Source organism: Cupressus sempervirens, chromosome 4, assembly GCF_028749045.1.
Source record: "Cupressus sempervirens isolate cs-2001-9-10 chromosome 4, ASM2874904v1, whole genome shotgun sequence".
In the NCBI taxonomy this organism is placed as follows: Eukaryota; Viridiplantae; Streptophyta; class Pinopsida; order Cupressales; family Cupressaceae; genus Cupressus; species Cupressus sempervirens.
In genome coordinates, this window is record NC_143121.1 from 270,315,050 (window position 1) to 270,336,590 (window position 21,541).

The window sequence follows — 21,541 nt, forward strand, 5'->3', positions numbered from 1 at the left end:
ATTTAATATATATAACACTATTGACATAACCCTCACAACCTTCAAAGAAACAAATGCTAGTAAACATCATTTAATATATATAACACTATTGACATAACCTTTACAACCTTCGAAGAAATAAATGTTAGTAATTTTATTAATAATGTTCAAGTATAATTCAACCCTAATTTGAAGATAAACATAAATTGTTCTTAACACATATTAATGTGGTTAAACATTTCTATATTTATTGATAATAACCCTTACAACCAAAACAACAAAAAAAAATGCTACTAATTTAATTAATAACATTACGTATAACTCAATCCTACTTTGAAGATAAACATGAAATGTTCTTAACAAGTGTAGATGTGATTAAACCTACCTTGATAAAAAGAAATAAATATAGATGCTACTTGTACACTATTTTTATCCAATCTTGTCTTTCATCTCTCGCATATTCATCTGTTACCCCTTGTTTAGTTTGCTGGCAAATAAACACCTCAAATAAATTGACGATGTGGCAAATTCTATTTCAAACACATAAATACAAGTCTGACAAACATGCCACTATATAGATGATTCTTATGATGGTTAAGGTGCTCCGACAATATTAGAAATACAATTGATAGTTCAACACGAACAGTAGTAAATATAATATATATCCCTCACATAAGACATTTTGTGATTACTCAAACTATGCCTAAAGATGCGTAAGCCAACAGAATACCATGATAAGATCTTACTACCTAAGGCTGGGCATGTCACCAATATTAAAAGACGCCATGGAATGCGGCGAAGCATAATTTTTATCGCCAAATGCAAGTGTCAAAGCTTCTTCCAATTCTTTCGCCGCAGCGCTTATTTTGGGTCTATTCGTTGACTCCTTTTTTGTGCACATGTATGCTACCTCTGCTACTTTCCAAGCTGATTCTATGTCATATTGGCCACCCAGCGATGAATCCATTAGCTCTGCTAGTTTGCCACATGAAAGCAGCTTGTGTGCCTGATGCAATGATGTTTTCAATATGTTTTAAATGAACATACCTAAAAAACGACTAAAAATATTGAATTGGGCACCAAATAGATGGATTACCGATTGTACTATTCCCTCCTTTGGTGATACTCCTGAAATAATCTCTAATAAAACCACTCCAAAACTGTAGACATCGCTCTTCTCATTTAATGATGATGTGGCGAAGTATCTGCATAAATGCTTAACATTTTAATCTACAAAAACTAGATGAAAAATATATTGAAGAGTACTTAAACCGTGAATATTTAAGAAAAAGAGGAAATGCTATGATGTTAAGTGAAATACTCAGGATCAAGATAGCCCATGGTCCCTTTCACTTCTGTTGATATATATCCAATGGAACTCTCTACCAGTTTTGAAATGCCAAAATCAGCTAGCTTGGCAGACATCTTGTTATCCAACAATATATTATTACACTTTACATCTCTGTGTATGATTAGCGGATAGCAACCCTGATGCAGGTAAAGCAAGCCTGCAAAATGGTTGAAATATGACCAGATTTACTTTTTCCCAAAAACAATAAAAAACAGCTTACCATCCGCTGCTTGCCGAGCAATGTTTAATCTCGTATGCCAATCAAGTGGCGTTTTCAATTTGGCTGGGCCTGCAAATGACATAAGTTAAAAATCCCAGAATAAACTTTTTTTCTTTCATATGTTGGTGAATTTATATTGACTTCACACAAGGTTCAACAAATACCATATAGATGATCGATTAATGTTCCAGACGGCATGTATTCGTAGACCAATGCCATTATGGTTTGTTTGCAATACCCAATAAGATTTACAAGATTTCTGTGATATATTCTTGACAGTATAGCTACCTGTAGCCACAAAAGATTCCTTAATTAGGGGCTGAGAGAATAACAATTTATAGAATTAACGAGTTTTTGACGATTTATTAAATCTGTTTAAGAATACCAACCTCAGTCTGGAATTCTTGGTGGCCTTGGTTAGAATCAGTCTTAAGTATCTTGACGACAACCTCAAATCCTGAAAGTCTGCCATAAATTACAGATCCAAAACTTCCCTTACCAATCAGTGTGGAATAGTTATTGGTAGAAGTTCTAATATCTCTCTCTGTGTATTCAATTGCCAGCCTGTGATGATCGTTTTGATTATTTTGACCTGAGATTGAAAAAATGAAGAAAACTTATTTAAGGCGAAAGAAGGAAGAAAAAGGAATAAAACTTTCCCATTTAAATTAGAAACACAAAAGTTGGACCTGGTTTTTTCATTGAACAGATTGGATAAATACCTCCAAATATATGTTGGCTTGAGACATTTGGATTGTGTGTGGCTGGAAATGGTTGCGATGCATGTTTGCGCCTCCATAGCAAAATTCCGGAAAAGATGACCAAAACTAACGCCACCGAACACCCAATCAACAGTCCGACCACCCAAACTTTAATCTTGTGGCTGCTTGCAGGAATATTATTTTGAGGATCAACACTGTATGGTACAAGTGGACAGTAGATATATCTGTAAGTTGGTAGCATAAAAATCTAATCTTATTGATGGATTGTCCAGGTAAAACTCAAAATCTTATAGAAAGGGGAAAGAAAGTCGGTATACCGAAGGTCCAAGGATGATCTAACTATCCTTTTGAGACAGTTCCCTCGAATCTATTGTCCTGTAAATATCTTTTTACCCAAAAAAACACACGCCCAATAAGAGCAGTAATTTGATAAGCACAAGTGCTGGTGTGATGTCAGGAACAAAAGAGAACATGTTATAATGGTTATAACCATACATAGTCTAATTGGCAAACATACAGTTGATTTAACATTCGAAGCTTCTCCAATGATGTTGGGATTCCTCCAGTAAGTTGATTGTTTTGCAGTTGTCTATTGTCAGGGTAACAAAACTTGTCAAGATTAGCAAACGGACGGAAAAAATCACCCTTCTCCTTGAAACAAGGTATTTCAAATAGGACGCAAGTAACAGAGGTCTTACAATATTCTAAGGTTCTTCAGTGAACTGAGGTCCGGAATATCACCAGACAAACTGTTATTTCCTAGCAGCTATAACAGATGGCATAGAGTTAGTGTAGCACAGTAACACTGTATTCCTCACTACATAAGCGAGTATCAAAATTCTTACCAGCTGTTGTAGTGCTGTTAAGTCCGCTATATTTGAAGGTATTGTGCCTTCCAGATTCATGCTTGTTAGATCTCTGAAAAGTAAAACAAGATATATACTTCGAATCATACACATTAATAGCATAAGATATATGTTCGGATTAATAGTTAAAATGCAATGCAATTTACATGATAATGACTCGCGGAGGATCGTCCTGGCTGCAGGTAATCCCTGTTGATGAATATTCAGCTGGCAAACATGGATCTCCTCCTGTCCAATCGTCTGGAACATTTATTGCATCTGCTATTTTTCTTATTGAAACCACTGAACTCCCACCATTGGAGAAGACATTAAGCGTATATAATATCTGGAGTTAATAATATATAGAAAACAATAGAGCATTAGAGAACCTAGGGATGGAATAAAGAAATTCACCATCTCCGGTGTATGTAAGTGTCCGCGTCTCAAGCTTTCTATACATATCTGCTCCATTTATGGAGGGTCCCAACTCCGATAAACGACTGGGATGCAAAATTATTTTAATGGACTCGGGATTGTCAAGTTGTAAGTCTTTATTTGCTTGGTAGCATTCCAAAAACTTAAGCTCTATGTAATCTGATATTTGGTATTCGTTAATGAAGGGAGCAAATCTCTGTCTGAGCTTGGTCTGGTTGAGGTTGCAGAAGTAAAGTGCGAAGGAGTAAATGCCCGGGTCATATGAATCCTCAAATATGTCTGAAATAGTCAAATAGGCGACTGTTTCCATTGCAATGGCAGTCCTTAAGAGGTTAGCCGGTGGTTTATTCACTAACTCCTTCCCTAATGAAGATGTCTGATCATCATCAACGGTAATATTGATTGTACTTTCAGGCCCTACTGTTCATGACCAGATGCGGTCAAATGGATCTTCTAGGTACCTGCTGTGAGAAATATTAAAAAAAATTCAATCACAAAAATAACCTAACCCTAAACTGCTCGGGAGCAACTATTACCGAGTGGCAGATTTTGCTCGGTAACCAAAGAAACCGAGTGGCAGGAGTGTTTACCGAGTGATCTTGGTAAATGAACAACTCGGTAGCCAAAGGATACCGAGTGGGCTCGGTAAATGAAGAGCTCACAACTCGGTAACCAAAGAGGGTGTGATTACCGAGTGAACTCGGTATCCTTTGGCTACCGAGTTGTTCATTTACTGAGATCACTCGGTAAACACTCCTGCCACTCGGTTTCTTTGGTTACCGAGCAAAATCTGCCACTCGGTAATAGTTGCTCCTGAGCAGTTTTTAGGGTTAGGTTGTTTTTGTGATTGAAATTGTTTTTAATATTTCTCACATTGTATTAGAGCTTTGAGGCCCCACATCCAAAGTGAGTTAGGGCATTTGTTTTCTTGGGATATTTATCATGGCAGGAGATGCAGGAAAGATATGGCAGTAGCCACCATCATTTAATGGACAGAATTATGATACATTTGCAAAGAAGATGAAAACTATTATGGTTGCAAATGATTTGTGGGAGTTTGTGGTCAATGGATTCAATGATGTGACTGATCCAACTCAGTATGCTACCCTCACAAATGCATAGAAGACTCATTTGAAAGAGTCAAGAAGGAAGGATGCTAAGGCGTTAAGCCTTATTGAAGCAGCAATGACAGAGACATTATTCCCAAAGATTGCAGCAACTAATTATGCAAAGAAAGCATGGGATATCCTTGAGACGAACTTCAAGGGGACTGATAAAGTCCGTACTGTAAAGCTATAGAATATAAGGAGGGAGTTTGAGAACCTTCAGATGAAGGAGAATGAATGAGCTGCAGACTTCAGTTCAAGGACCTCCAATGTGATTAACCAGCTGTAAGTCAAATAGAGAAGACTATCAAGAGCAAAGGATAGTGGAAAAGATATTGAAGAGTTTACCTCATAAATATGACAACTTGGTCATGACCATAGAAGAGGCAAAAGACCTCACTATTTTGACAATGGATGAGTTGATGGGTACACTTCAAACCCATGAGCATAGGATCAATAGATCCACATCTTCTTCTACCCAAGAGCAAGCATTCAAGGCTCAATCAAATCAAAGAGGAAGGGGGGGAGGAAGAAATGGCTCAAGCAAGCTCCACGGGCATGGTATAGTAGGATTGACTCATATTTGATGAGCAATGGCTTTAGCAAAAGCAATGGTGAGCCTACTCTCTACATCAAGGCATCAAATGGAAATGTGTTGATTGTTTTCTTGTATGTAGACGATTTAATTTTTGCTAGAAATGACAACGCTCTATTTGGTGAGTTCAAAGAGTTCATGAAAAGTGAATTTGAGATGACAGATCTAGGTCTCTTGAAATACTTTCTAAGCATAGAAGTAAAACAAATGCATGATGGCATCTTCATCTCTCAAGAAAAATATGCAAGGCAGATCTTGGAGAGATTCAAAATGCATAACAGTAAGGTAGCCCCCACACCAATAGCAGTAGGTCTGAAGTTGAGAAAGGAAGACTCTAGCAAGAGAGTGGATCCAACATTATATAAGAGTATGGTTGGAAGTTTAATATATTTGACTGCAACTCGACCAGACCTAATGCATGCAGTAAGTTTGATTTCCAGATTTATGGAGACACCAAAGGATTCTCATTGGCAAGCGGAAAAGAGGATCCTAAGGTATGTTAAAGGTACCAAGGGATTTGGAATTTTGTATAGTGCTAATGATGAATTTAAGTTGGTTGGTTACACAAATAGTGATTGGGCTGAAAGTTTAGAAGATAGGAAGAGCACTTCTGAATATATGTTCCATATGGGATCGGATGCAATTTCATGGACATCCAAGAACCAACCTATTGTTGCTCAATCTATAGCAGAGGCTGAATATATAGCAGCAACTGCAGTAGCATGTCAGGCTATTTGGTTAAGGAGGATCTTGACAAATTTGAATGAAAGGCAAGAAGATGGAACCACAATTTATTGTGACAACATCTCATCAATTGCATTGTCCAAGAATCCAGTCATCCATGGGAGAAACAAACACATAGAAATCAAATATCACTTCATCAGAGAGTTGGTGGAGAATGGGGATATCAAAATTGAATATTGCAAGTCTGAGCAGCAACTAGCAGACATTTTTACCAAGCCATTAGGCATTGAAAGTTTTGTACACCTAAGAGAGAGTTTTGGTGTAGTTGATTTGGATAAATAGTGATCATTGTTTGTTTGGCTTAGGACAAAGGGGGAGTGATGGAATATTTAATATAGTTGTTGTTTGCCCCTAGAGCCAAATGCCCATCTACCTCCCTGATGGCTTACAGAATGATCAAATAAATTTATTGCTGGTAGGTGAAATTTTTGAAATTTAGAAATGGGGGGAAAACTTTTTGCTATCAAAATGAAAATTTTATCATTCATTCGACCAGTCAGAGACCAAACAGAGTGAAGAGTGAAGAAGTTACAGAGCAGAGAGAAGTTGCAGAGAAGGTGATCAGCAGATCAATAGTTGCAGAGACAAGGAACTTTTGTTCGTGCCTGCAGTTGCACGTGGTCCTTTGTGCCATTATGTAAGTTCATAGTTCCTAGTTTATTATTTTCATTCATCCTGTTGAAGCAGTGATTGCTCCAGGAATTATTGTATGCAGCCATTAGAACTGCAAGTTTAAAGTTTATGAAGTTTGAAGTTTTAGGGTTATATTAGGGTTTTCTGGTTGAAGCCGAATGCTCCCAAATTTGTAATAGTTTGAATCTAAGTTGAATAGAAAGCTAGCAGGCATACGTGATTCCATTGCTTCTTGTTCATTGCATTGGTGAAATTTATTCTTGAGTATTTCAAGCTTTGGGTCTCTGGTTTTAATGGTGAAATCATTCACGTTGGAAGTCTGTCACTCGGTTTGCTCTTTAGGTTGAGTTTTAATTTTATAGTCTTTACTGAGTTCAGTCAGTGTCTTCTTCTACTGGGCTCCTCTCTGCAGTGTCTACCGAGTTCACTCGGTGTCTTCATCTACCGAGCTCCACTCTCCTGTGGCTACCGAGTTCACTCGGTAATCACACCCTCTTTGGTTACCAAGTTGTTAGCTCTTCATTTACTGAGCTCACTCCTGGCATCATTTAGTTACCGAGTTGTGTGTTTACCGAGCTCACTCGGTAACCTCTCCTGCCACCTATTTTTCTTTGGTTACCAAGCAAAATTTATCACTCGGTAATAGTTGCTCCCGAGTAGTTTTTAGGGTTAGGTTGTTTTTTGTGATTGAAATTTTTAATATTTCTCACATGGTATGTGGGCACAGGATCTATTATGGTCCGCACCAAGAAAGGTGAGAAAAGGGAAATACATAATGTGTATTTTGCCCTTGGTATGAAGCACAATTTGATGAGCATTGGTCAGCTCATTCAAAATGGATACAAAGTGCTGATGGAGAATGACATGTGTGTCATTCAAGAAAAGGATGGGAGCAAAAATTTACTTGCAGCAATTCAAATGACCAAGAACAGAATGATTCCTTTGAGGATTGAGACATGTTTCTCATCTCAAGTTTGTGCTGCACCTCCCACACAATTAGCTCTAAGGAGTGTGATTGAAGACCCCTCACGGCGATGGCACCTCAGGTATGGTCATCTTGGTTATGCTGGTTTAAATTTATTGTCAAATAAAAGAATGGTAGAAGGTTTGCCACGTATAGGAAATTCATGTGACAAGTGTGAGGCTTGTATTTTGGGTAAGCAACATAGGCTTCCCTTTAATTCTAGAAATTCTAGAAGAGCTAAATATCCATTATAGTTAGTGCATACTGACCTTGTTGGTCCTATGCAAGTTACTTCCATTGGGGGGAGTACATATTTTATGACATTCATTGATGATTTCAGTCGTAGGACATGGGTGTATTTCTTAAAGAACAAATCTGAAGCATTTGATAAATTTGTAGAATTTAAAGCCCAGGCTGAAAGAGAATGTGGACACTATATCAAGGTCCTAAGATCAGATAGAGGAGGGGAGTATACCTCCAATTATTTTGTAAATTTTTGCAAGAAACATGGCATAAAGAAAGAGCTCACAACTACGTAACCAAAGAGGGTGTGATTACCGAGTGTACTCGGTAGCCATAGGAGAGTGGAGCTCGGTGGATGAAGACACCGAGTGAACTCGGTAGACATTGCAGAGAGGAGCCCGGTAGAAGAAGACACTGATTGAACTCAGTAAAGACTATAAAATTAAAACTCAACCTAAAAAGCAAACCGAGTTACAGACTTCCAACGTGAATGATTTCACCATTAAAACCAGAGACCCAAAGCTTGAAATACTCAAGAATAAATTTCACCAATGCAATGAACAAGAAGCAATGGAATCACGTATGCTTGCTAGCTTTCTATTCAACTCAGATTCAAACTATTACAAATTTGGGTGCATTCGGCTTCAACCAGAAAACCCTAATATAACCCTAAAACTTCAAACTTCATAAACTTTAAACTTGTAGTTCTAATGGCTGCATACAATAATGCTTGGAGCAATCACTGCTTCAACAAGACAAATGAAAATAATAAACTATGAACTATGAACTTACAGAATGACACAAAGGACCACGTGCAACTGCAGGCACGAACAAAAGTTCCTTCTGTCTCTGCAACAACTGATCTATTGATCACCTTCTCTGCAACTTCTCTCTGCTTTGCAACTTCTTCACTCTTCACTCTGTTTGGTCTCTGACTGGTCGAATGAATGATAAAACATTCTTTTTGACAGCAAAAAGTTTTCCCCCCATTTCTAAATTTCAAAAATTTCACCTACCAGCAATAAATTTATTTGATCGTTCTGCAAGCCGTCAGGGAGGTAGGTGGGCGTTTGGCTCCAAGGGCAAACAACAACCGTATTAAATATTCCAACACCTGCCAATTGCAACGAGATGAATTCCCTCTTCAAAATGAGCAAAAATATGTTTGGAATAATTACAACAGTTTAACTGAGCTGAAATTTCGTTCGTAAAACACTTACTGCAAGTCAGAAGATGCATCGAAGTATATGCGATCTAGTATGAGATCTAATGCGCTCTTTTGGAAATCTGTTGAATTGTACATAGAAGATTCCAGTGGGCGGAGCTCAATGCTTGAAATGAAAACAGAATGATTTTCTTCTGTTTGAGAATTGCGGGCAAGGCACAAACTCAGTCTATCACTTTTGGCGGCCAAGATGATCTCGTGATATCTATAGTAGCCATTTGATAGACCAGAGAGGTCGACATTCGTCCACTTGATTCCCTCGATAAGCAAATCAAAGAATGTCGCCAAAGGAACTGAATAATCTGGATCAAAAGATGCTCTTACCAAGTAATTTACATGAGGCTTCACAGGGATGAGATAGCAATATTTTTTCACCGACATATTCGGAAAGTAGGCGAGAGTCAAGAATTGCATGCCGTGTGTGTCTGTTGAACTCCTCGTCGAAACATTGCGAGTTCTAATGAAGGGGGAATCGGAAATCCAGCGTAGATTGTGCTCGTCTGTTACGTCATCGATGGCGCCACAGTTGATGTTGAGGAAGCCTGAACAAAAGACACAATATGTCATTAAAATTGCAAGATCGAAATCATGTAAGAAGAAAAAAGAGGTTACCAGCTGGATTGGAGCGTGCGAAACTCAATAATCCAACAAAAAAGGTCATGAGCAAGAGCGCGAGACTTCTAAATTCCATGCCAGACAGATTTCGGTCCTTTTAAAATTGGATAAACAAAATCTATCAAAATACAATCGTAAGGAACTCAAAGTTGGTAATGAAAATAGAATCTTAAAGAGAATTTCACCTCGCTGCTTGGTGAAGTGCAAATTCGGGCCTGCCTAATTCTGCATTCTATTTTCAGAGAGGCGCGTCTATATATAGACTATTTTCCAAATCTATGCAAAACGTTTAATATCTCAGCCATGGATTTAACAACCTCGGTATTGTTAATCAAACAAGAATTAACGTCATAATAATGGATTAAAATAAAATATGTCTCTACAAACTTCAAGTCTCTTACGGAACTCTCCTCAAATAAAACAAAATTTTAAAATGAATCTTTTCAATTTGTTGGTCAGTCTTATTCTCGGATTTGCGTTAAAATTGCTACACATCCTTAACCAAACAATAGACGTTATCACTTAATATATTGGATCGAAACTTCAGAGATGAAATGACCACAATTACATGATGAGATTACGTTTTTACTGGACTTTTCTCGATTCATTGATCGGCCGTGATTTTTGTCCATTTCGTGAAGGACTATTCTTTGGGAAATCGTATTCCAGAGTCAAGGAAATGTTGACTAGTACTTTTTGTTTCTCTATCAAAGAGGTGGGTTCAACAATAATTTGGTGTCTTTGATTAAATCCAGCCTTTTTTCAAATTGAGGATTCCCTTACACTAGGAATTGCTAATTAAAAAAAACCATTCCTATCTATGCTCTTATTGTATTTATCTATGTTCTTATTGTAATTGCTTGTGCATAACTAGTGACTAATCTATCCATTTTCAACCAATTAGATATTGGTATTTTTAATTTTGATTGTATATTTTGATTTTACTAATGTTTACATGTGAGATTTATAATTTTTAAAATTATTAAAAGTATTTTATTTTAATTTGATTGGTTCAAATATTTTGAGTATTATAGAATGGATTGGAAGTAACCACTATCTAATTTTCAAGGATGATATATATACACTAAATTTTCAAAATTAAATGTTTGATTAATATCTCCCAAAAAGATATCATCAACACCATAGACCATGAATCCAAATTTAATAATTTTATGTTTTAATAAAGTTTAATATTATAATTATAAATCTATATTTATATCAAATTAAAAATTAATTTGGATTGGTTTTTTTACTGCGATTGAAGGAGGATGGCAAGCGTTTCATGACTTGCTAGGGCCTACGTGCCCTGGCCTTACCTGCGTTCATTCTTAGTCCCTGAGGTGTGTTTGTCTTCTATTTCAGTGGTCGTTGCTTGCTATAGTTTGGATGCACGCTACTGCATTGAGTGCTTGTTCCTCTTCTGGTCGTGGGTGAATGCCTGCAACTTTTTTTGGCCATAGCCATGTCTTTGGTGAGGGTCGGTGGTGGTGTGGGGTTGAGGGGCTTCTGCCCCATCTTTCCCTATTCTATTTTCTAAATCATGGTTCAAGGTGAATGGGGGATCTTGGTGTCGCCTCCCCCTTGCCTTTTGGTGGAGATTTGGAGATGGGTGAGCCGGCTTCGGTGGTGCAAGCTAGTAGTTAGGCTCTAAATGATAAACCCCAATCGGGGGAAGGAGAATCCTCCTTAAATGGGAAGTTTCGATTACAAAAACTAATGGATGTTTGCAGAAAGCTAAGGTCCAACCAATCTTGGTTATTCAACCTAAATAGGTTTTAGAGGATGTTGAGTACTAGAGCAATCATGCTCTTATTTGCAATTTTTTTGGCATTTGTCATTCATTACCTGTGTTGGATTCTTGGGCCCGTGGGGTGTGGAACCCAGAAGGAGATATGGAGATTCTGTTAGCCACTAATAATTATTTTATGGTTATCTTCTCAAGCATGTGGGATAGGAATAAGACTTTTGAAGGCGGCCCTTATTTCTTTAATCAGGTGGGGCTCTTCATCGAGCCTTGGCACACGGGCTTTAACTCTGCTAAGGAAATCCCCTCTCGAGTTTCAGTGTAGTTTCTCTTGGTCGGACTTCCTTTGGAATTTTGGACAGAAGATATTCTCATCTCAATCTCAATGCTTCTAGGAAAACCTGTGGGATTGGCTTCACAGACTCAAGATCATAAGGTAATCTATTTTGGTCGTATTTGTGGAGAAGTTTATTTGAATAATCCATTGGCAGATTCTATGAAAATTTGCATGGGCTCAGTTTCCTAGATTCAACAGTTGGATTATGAGACCTTACCATTTAGATGCAGAACCTACCATGAATATTGGCATCTACTTCACAAATGTCCCAGGTATAAGAACCCCCTCTTGGATGCTCTAGGACCTCCTAGGGAGAACAAGGGAAAGGCTATGATATGTAATGGACCTGTTGACAGTGAGGGATTTACTCAAGTTAAATCTCATAATAAGGGCAAAGGTAAGAAGAGAACATGGATGGATACGCAGATTGATGGTACCTTTGACAAGTTCGATGCTCTTGGAGACATGGTCAAAGAGAAAGGCATCCCAGTTGAGTTCTCTTCTAAGGCCAAAAGTCAGCATGAGATTCAAGTAGGGGATACGCAGAGAGAGGATCAAATTCTATCTACAAGGGACCTACAAGGTGGGAAATTGGATATTGATTTTCCCCCTCTTGTTCAGGATATTGAGGATCTTTGTGGATCACAGGGTTCAAAGGACCCAATTCTAGTGGTTCTAGACCCCCTAATGCCTAAGGAGACCTTTGATTCTGCAAAGAGTAATAAGGCTCCTCTTTTTTTAGGCATACAATAGAAACCCTTCAAAAAGGGTCCTTTAGATAAACTGTCAAAAAGTGGTAGGAAGACTGATCAGGAGAAGGTGAAGGTAATAGGTGAAAATTTGGTTGAGTCTGGGACTGTGAAACCCATTGATTCTCATTTCTCCCACCCCCATAAATGATTATGTTGTCATGGAATGTAAGGGGGTTGAACAACATCCCTAGACTAAAGGTTTTTCATAGATTAATTGAGTCCTAATCTCCTGATATGGTCTTTATTCAAGAAACCAAACTTTCATTGGATGGATTGGCTAATTGTGCTATGTGTATCTGGTCCCAGGGCTCTTGGAAGGGGGTGGGTGCCTTGAATAGTTTAGGAGGGTTGGCTTGCTTCTAGGACCCAAGGAAAGTCTCCCCAGTATGGTGGATCTCCAGGCGGTCCTCCATGTCTTTTCTTGCCACTAGCTTTGAGGATGGAGAAAGTGCCTTTTATCCAATATTTATGCTCCTACAAACTTTGTAGGTAAATCTCAGTTATGGTCTCATATTAGATTTGTCTGTTGTCTAGAACCTTTTCTACGATGGATTATGGTGGGAGATTTTAATGTAGTTACTAGCCTAGAGGAAAAAAGAGGTGGGCTAGCTAGGCTGGACCCATCTTCAAATCTGCTAAGAGATATGATTAGCTCATTGTTTCTCATTGATGTCAACCCAACCAATGCTATCTTTACATGGAATAATTGGAGATGTGGTGGTGAGGCTATCTTGGAAAGGCTTGACAAATTTTTGGTGTCTTGTTATTGGATAGAGAACAGGTGGATTACCAATTCTGAAATTTTTGACTGGAGGGGATCGAACCACTGGCCCATTAAGCTTTCCATCACTTCATACAGAGTCACCAAGAATCCCTCTTTCAAATTCTAGTTGATGTGGCTTAGAGACTTGTCTTTACCTAATCTTATGGTGGATTGGTGGTATGAGGGGATGACTAATCATGGTATGGCCATGAATACTTTTAGTAAGAAGCTTCAACATGTGAAGTATAGGCTTAAGAGATGGAATAAACAATGTTTTAATTATCTACAAGTTTAGAAGACTACTACTCAAACCAAGCTAGATAATATCACCTACTAGCTTCATGACCATGGGTTCAACTTTGCGCTAAGTAAAATTCAGTCCTCAACTCTTAAGAATCTGCAAGAATGGGAACTTCAAGAGGAGATTTTTTGGAAGCAAAAATCTTGTATTGATTGGCTTCAGGAGGGGGATAGGAACATTGCTTTTTTCCACAACTCTGTTAAGGCACAAAGGAATACGAACTCTCTATCCTCTCTTGTCTTAACTGATGGAATCCAGATCTTTTCTTGTGAAGATATTTCCAAGGAAGTAGTCATTTACTTCTTTGATCTCTTTTCTAGGGAGGATCCTATTGCTGGGCCTGAGGAGTGGGACATCCTAGATTGTATCTCTCACCTAGTTTCTGCAGAGATGAATGGTGCCCTCTTAAGCCTTATCTTGCTTCCAAAATTGGAGAAAGTTATGTTTAGTATGAAGAAAGGTAAGGCGCATGGTCCAGTAAGGTTTTTGATTGAGATTTTCCAAGAATTCTAGGAGATAATAAAGTATGATCTCCTAGATGTGGTCTAGGAATCATATAGGAATAAATAGATGTTGAAGTCTTTGAATTCTACTTTCTTGGCTCTTATACCTAAGAAGGAAGGGGCTAATCGATTGGATCAACTAAGGCCTATAGCATTATGTAATGTTGTCTACAAGATCATCACCAAATTGATTGTTAAGAGGCTCAAGCCACTCCTTGGTGCTTTAACCTCTACTGAACAAGGTGGCCTTGTTGAAGGAAGACAAGTTTTGGATGGGGTTGTGATAGCAACGGAGGTAGTCCACTTTATGCCTAATTCTAAGGAGAAAGCTATGTTCATTAAACTGGACATGGTCAAAGCTTATGATCGAGTGAGTTGACAGTTCTTACAAAAAATTCTTTTGACTTTTGGATTTGCTGAGGAGTGGGTTGATTAGGTTCTTAGCTGTGTGACCTTGGCCTCTTTCTTAGTTCTTATTGATGGAGAACCTTCAAATTTGTTTGGGGCCTCTCGAGGACTTCATGAAGGAGACCCTCTATCTCCCTACTTGTTCATTATCATGGTGGAGTGCCTTGGTAGGTTTCTAAAAGCTTAGGTGTGACAGGGTCTTATCAAAGGTTGGAGTTGGAAAAATGACCTTTCTTCATATTATCATCTTTAGTTTTTGGATGATACTAGATTGATGGGCATGGCTAGAATCAGTGAGGCAATGAATATCAGGAAAGCTTTCGATACCTATTTGAAAGCCTCAGGTCAAAGAATTAATGATGATAAGTCTTCTATTTATTTCTTTAACACTCCTCGGCTTATTTAGAATAGGATTGCTAGAATTCTTATATTCCAAATTGGTTCCCTTCCTCTAATGTACCTCAGGGTCCCTTTGTTCTTGGGTGCTCAATGGAGGGACTACTAGTAGGGGATTTTGGATAAATTCAGGAGTAAGGTTAGTCACTGGACTTACAGATGGTTAACTTCTGCTAGGAGAGTGGTTCTACTAAAGACTCTGGTGCAATCTCTCCCCATTTATAGGTGTTGTGTTTAGGTTCCCCCCTCTAATTATGTAAGGGACTTTGATGCTTTATCCTAGAAATTCCTTTGGTCTGTTAGTCTTCTATCCTTAAAGTGGAGCCTGGTCAAGTCGGAATCTATGTGTGGGAAAAAATAGGCAGGTGGTCTTTGGCTTTGTTTGATGGCTCTTGTTGCCATGGCCTTGGCTACCAAGTTATAGTGGCAATGGTGTAACAATCAAGATCAGGATTGGAACAATATTCTTTCCCATAAGTACTTTCCTAGTGCAGATTGCTCTGAGGTGCCATGTCTTCCTTTTGTCGGTAAAGGCTCTTGTATTTGGGATACACTTAAGAAGGTAGCCCAACTAGTTAAGGAGGGTCTCTTCTAGATTTGTAATAGAGGCTCATATACTTTGTTTTGGCAGGACTTTTGGGATGGCCATCCTCCCGTTCTTTCTAGTTTTCCTTATCTTCTTCGCCTCTCCCATTCTTTTACTAATGCAAGTTGGCTTAAGGTGGAGCATTTTAAGACCGTCAAATGCCTAGGTCAAGTTGAGATGACTTGTTGGAATGATTCTCAGGAGTGGCTAGTTAGTGGCTCTGATGAGGACCATGCCCTTCTCTTTAGAGTTTTGGAGAATAGGTTTTGCAGTTCTCTCAAGGGGAGGAACAACTTGGCTTGGAGTCCTAGTCCAAAGGGTAAATTTATAGTGGCTCAAGGCTATGCTACTCTTGATAGGAACTTACACAATTTGGCTGAAGTGCACTAGTAGAAGAAGGTTTGGAGCAGCTTTTCATGACCCAAATGTACCTTTTTCTTATGGTTGTTGGCTCAAAATAAATGCCTCACTTGGGAGAATCTTTGCAAATGAGGTTTTCAGGGACCTTCGATTTCTTTCTTTGTTTGCACAATGAGGATTGTACTTCTCACTTGTTTTTTCTCTTCCCTATTTCGAGAGAGATATGGCATAGATGGTGGGAGGCTTGGTGTCATGGTTGTATTCATGATTCTTCTCTTATTGATTTATGGGAAAGTTTGGGTAGACCTCCATCAAAGACTCCTTTCTCATAAGTTGCCTAGATGGTTGGATCGATCCTCATTCTTTAGAACCTTTGGTTGGAAAGGAATCGCAAAATTTTTTGTGGTTCCAAATTAGGAAGCTTCCAAATGTGGAAGAAGATTCTTAAAAGGCTCTAGGAGATGATTTATGCAAAGTCTGATATGTCTGTGACTATAGATCCTGGGGATCAAGCTATTGTAAGGAATATAAACTTGGGAGATAACAACTAGGGATGTACTCCTAGAAAAAGACCTAGCCATGCTAAGTAGTGGGTTTTTTGGGATGGGAGGTGGTCTCCTCCCCTGACTGGGTTCTTAAAGATCAATATGGATGGGTCATCTTGGGGGAACCTTGGTCATGTCGGTAATGGGGATATTGGTAGAGGCAATGATTGTGGTGCAATTTTTCTCCTCTCTATGTACAAGGGTCAACATTCTAATAATTTGATGGAGGCCCTGGCTATTAAGGTTGCGATTGAGTGCGGTTGTTCTTTAGGGTGGCAAAAGATCATTTGTGAGTCTGACTCTTAGATTGTTGTGGATATGTTGAATAACCAGACGTTGGATGATGTTAGTTGGAAATTTGTCTCTTTGGTCAAACAAATTCTTAACCTCTGAAGCTCCTTGGACTTTGTCTCCTTTCATCATATCCCTCGTGAATGGAACAGAGTGGTAGACTATCTAGCAAAGTGGGCTTCAGAGAATATGGATAGATGGGATATTAATGGTAGGGATGAGTTACCTTTTGAGTATTGTAAGATAATTGATCTGTTGTTACTAGGGGATAGGAGTATGTAGTGTGGTCTTGGGCCTCCGACCTTTTCTCTGTAACTTGGATTTGATTGAATAAATTTTTACCCCTCTTTTTCCTAAAAAATTAAAAATTAATTTTAATTGCAAATATTTCTCTATTAACAATATACTATAATATTATTTAAAGTGTGTTAAATATTACTATTACAACTATTTCAATTTATTTTTCTTATAATTTCAATTTTTTCTATTGTACTTTATAAAACTATTACAATCACACTTGTTTCATTGTGGTGAAAGATGATTTTGTCTTTGTAGTTTCTAGTTATTTATCCATGTTCCAAGTATTTACAATTTTTTTTTCTTAAATATTAGATTTATATTTTTAATAGATTAGTAAAAAAATTATGCAATACGTAGATTTGTATGTATTTTTTATGCAAATATTCTTTATGTTATTTATTGAATTTGAGATTTTAATTTTCATTAATTGTATTAAGCTTAACAATTCAATAATAAATATATTAAATCATAGTTATTATGATGTCAAAAGATACACAATTAAATATTATTAATAATATTCAATCTTATTTCTTTAAACAATGTCTTATATGCATTATGTAAGTATGAATTTTAGTAGATTCAAAGATGAACTTTAAATAAATAAATGGACACATAAGATCAATATTATCAATTGCAATCACAACCAAGAAATATAAGTAAACACAGCAAACTTAATTGTGTATCTAGAAAAATAATCTAAAATGCCAAAACCAGAGATTATATCTATATAATTAGAGAGCACACCATATAGAAATCACAAAACCAATAAAGATAAATTAAATATTGAAGACATATTTGAACATAAATCTGAAAGTAATAATTGTATCACTCAAATGTGAAAAAATCAACTTTTCAAATTCTCTTCAACTAAGAGTCTTGAATTCAAAAATCTAATATTGATTTGATTGACGGTAGCCTGATGTAGTTACATGTTTTTTTTTCAAATGAATTCCTCTATGCTGTATACTCTTTTTTCAAGAGAAAAGTTGAAAGATCTCACTTGATATTTTTATAAGAGTACCGAGACACTCTGCCCTACAAAAGGATCTAAAATTAATGGAAAGAAGGATTAATTTTAAAAGAGAATTAAATATCCGAGGTTTCAAAAGTTCAAATAAAAAATTTCATAGCTTAGTGAACCCATATCCATAAAAACTTAATATGCATGCATCCATTAGATCACACAATACTCAAAGTTTGTAGGTTATTGTCCTAGGTCATAATAACTTTGCAAAAATGTAAACATGAAACATAACATATTGAATAACACATTTGACACATGGATTTCACATGGAAATTCAATTTGGGAAAAACCACCAGTAACATACTACTAATTCTCACTCTTATGAAATGATGCCCTATGAAAGGCCAACCCTATTAAAGGTTACAATACACACTATTAAATGCGACCTGGTTAGAGGATTTCAATCACCTTGTTAGAGGAATTTAGATCATTCACTTGGAATGTCATCCAGTTAAAGGATTTAGAAATGAATGTTAGGTCAACCTTAATCCAAAGGATTTACCCTAGACTGATACAATGATTAAAAATTAACAGTAATGCTTGATCTGATATCAATTTATAACTCACTTGCAGATTATAGATCTCTATTTCAGTCCACCATTCTTCTTGGCTTTCACACACTTTAGCTTTGATAGATTGTTCACCCTTCAAGCATATATACTCTTAAGCCTTCTTGATTTGATTGTCAATAGTAGTCTCTTATGTTCAGCTACTGAATGAAGCAATACCCTAGACCCCTTGTCTTCCTTAGGTTCTCGCACATGACAACCTTTGCTTTGAACCAACTTTCTCTATAAATAGAGATTTGACATCTTTTGTTGTTCAACCTTAATCATCCATTTTATAGTTCGGTAGGATTAGGTAGGATTCAATGAATATACCCACTTTTTCATTTGGTTCTTCTAGAAACTTCTTTTGTAATCCTCTTTCAATTCACATCAAAATGGTTCACCTTGAATTTTGTGCCACCAACTCATCATAGTTATCTTCCACATGCTTCACACAATTAAGAAAAATAAAAATTTGTCTTAGATTCATCAAATCAATGATTTAACATGAATACTGGCACTCAACATCAACATGTTGTCACTTGGTTTCCATACTATTCTTCCACTTATCTTCAACTAGTTAACTCAACAAACACTAAAGTTTACTCATGCTCAACATCAACTAAACTTTACTTGGCTTACACTATGTTAACTCAGCATACACTAAAACTTCACTTTTCTTGGCTCAAACTAATTTTCATATTTGATCAAAACCTCCCCATCAATCAAACAAATGATAGTACTCAAATCAACTAAGTAGTTGTCTTACCATCAAGTAGCAGGTTTGGCATCAGTAACAAAATAATGATTAAAGCATTACAATTTCATATATATATATACACTAGTTCCCCCTTGACTACTCATTGATAAAATATTGAAAATAAAGAAATTTTATTAGCACAATCTTTTGACTATCTACATATTAGAATAAATCCAAGTATTAGTATGTTAATTTTGAAGCAAAGGGAAACTTCAATATGTTTTGTCAATTTTCTACATTAGATTTATCTATGTATGAGAAATTTATTTTCTTTAGAGTTATATTTCTTGATCTATATTCTAGATGAATATATTTATATGTTTCTTCTTATTCAAAAAATATTATAACTCTAAAGTATGTATTATAATTTTGAGCAGAGTAATTTAAACCTAAATTAAGGATTTCATTGTTGGATAAGCACTATAAGTTTTAAATTGAAGAAGGGTGTTCTAAATCTATGTTTATTTCATGTTCTTAATTCATAGATCACTCAACTTTTATATATGAAATCAGGGAGCCATATGCCCAATGGGTGTGACTCCAGTGTGGTATCATGACCCATTACATATCTGACTCCAATGAGGAGTCACGATCCACTAGGTATGTGACTCTCACAATACATTAACATATCTGAGTGTTTATTCAAAAAATTGATTAGTGTTTAATCAACTAGTATAAAGATATATTAATATTGTGTAAGTTAATATGGTTTGAATTTATATGATGATAATGAAATATATATACATATATGTAGTCATATCTTTATCCTTCTTAACTAAGAAGGAGCATCAATGTTTCTGTAGTTTACCTGAATAAGTTAGATTGTATTCACCAAGTACTCTAAGTAATAGTCTTCTAAACATCAAGCTACATAACATTTATCAAGTACTCAAAATTGTTTATGGGGTATGTGCACATGTATTATCAAATAATAGTTATCATATTAACATTCATGGACTATTTAATGAACTTTATCCACAATGTTAGATATAATCTATCATGATCTTCTTAGACGTCATAATATAAGATTAAGTTATTATAAGATTGTCACCTTCAAAGTAACTTTAATAAATACAAGGGATAATCATTTACCAAAATAAAATCCATGATTAATAAATAGTTTCATTATTAAAACTTTTTTTTTTTTTGAAACTCATTATAAGTAATTATAATCATAGCAGGTTTACTGTGGAAGTGTTTCACCTTCATTTGGAAAGATGCTTGGTGTAGATGCTAAAGAATTTTGAAATCCCCCTTAACCCAAAATTTCACAAAATTTTGAAATCTGTAAAAGTATCACAAATATGTAGAGACATTTGTAAAGCTCTTCAAATTTTTTTTTGTATAAGATTGTTATTAAATAAAAAGTAGATGAGTTGTAACACACTATAAAAAGACGGTTGTGAGGGTAGACTAAAGTTATTTAAAGAAAATGATATAGGACAATAGAAAGATAGGCTAAAACTGTTAGAAGATATAGTCCACAAATATAACTTAGAGGAGGGTGGGAGGAATCAATTATCCAACTATTATCAAAATTATCAACCTTATCAAATCTTATATGTATGATCGATATAATCAGAAACCAAAACATGATACTCATGCATAATAAAACTAGATATGTTAACTTGGGAAACCCTTGATTAGAGGGAAAACCTCGGTGGGGATGGTACCCACAAGATGATGTACTAATATGCTTTTTATAGGATAGAACATGTTAGGAGTCTATGAAAAATATTCAGTATATAGAAGTCCCTAATAGGAGACTTTGAATCCTTGTTAGGAGATTCTGACTGTATTAGGAGTTGTGCCAATGTTGTTAGGAGTTGTAGAGGGAAGATGTTTCCACTATCCAGAAAGCTTTAGGGGCAAGACCAATGAACCCACTATCCAAATGATCTCTATATTATTCTGTGTAGAATAATAGAATTGAACTGTACCTCTCCTTCATCTTCCTCTATCCTATCAACTAGACTTCTTCTCCTTCTGATTTTGATACCATGTCACAAAATTTGCATCCATTAATACCTTAGATCACTTACTCTCATTTACCAAACACTCTTCTCTTGTTCACAATTCCTTGAACACTTTTTAGTCCACACACTTTACAATTAAGTAAAATACTTTCCTTTATACCAATTCCTCTAAACATTTCCTTGACTTGGCCTTCAAGCTTTCCCAATAAATTCTAATATGACCATAATAAGATAATTAAATATTTCACAATCACATAACAACGTCGGCTC

General features: G+C 36.4%; 1 pseudogene; it reads right to left on the reverse strand.

Moving 5' to 3' along the window:
• Window positions 1-724: 724 nt before the first annotated feature.
• Window positions 725-9,753, reverse strand: LOC149561065 (putative LRR receptor-like serine/threonine-protein kinase At1g67720; annotated as a pseudogene).
• Between the last annotated feature and the right edge of the window lie 11,788 nt (window positions 9,754-21,541).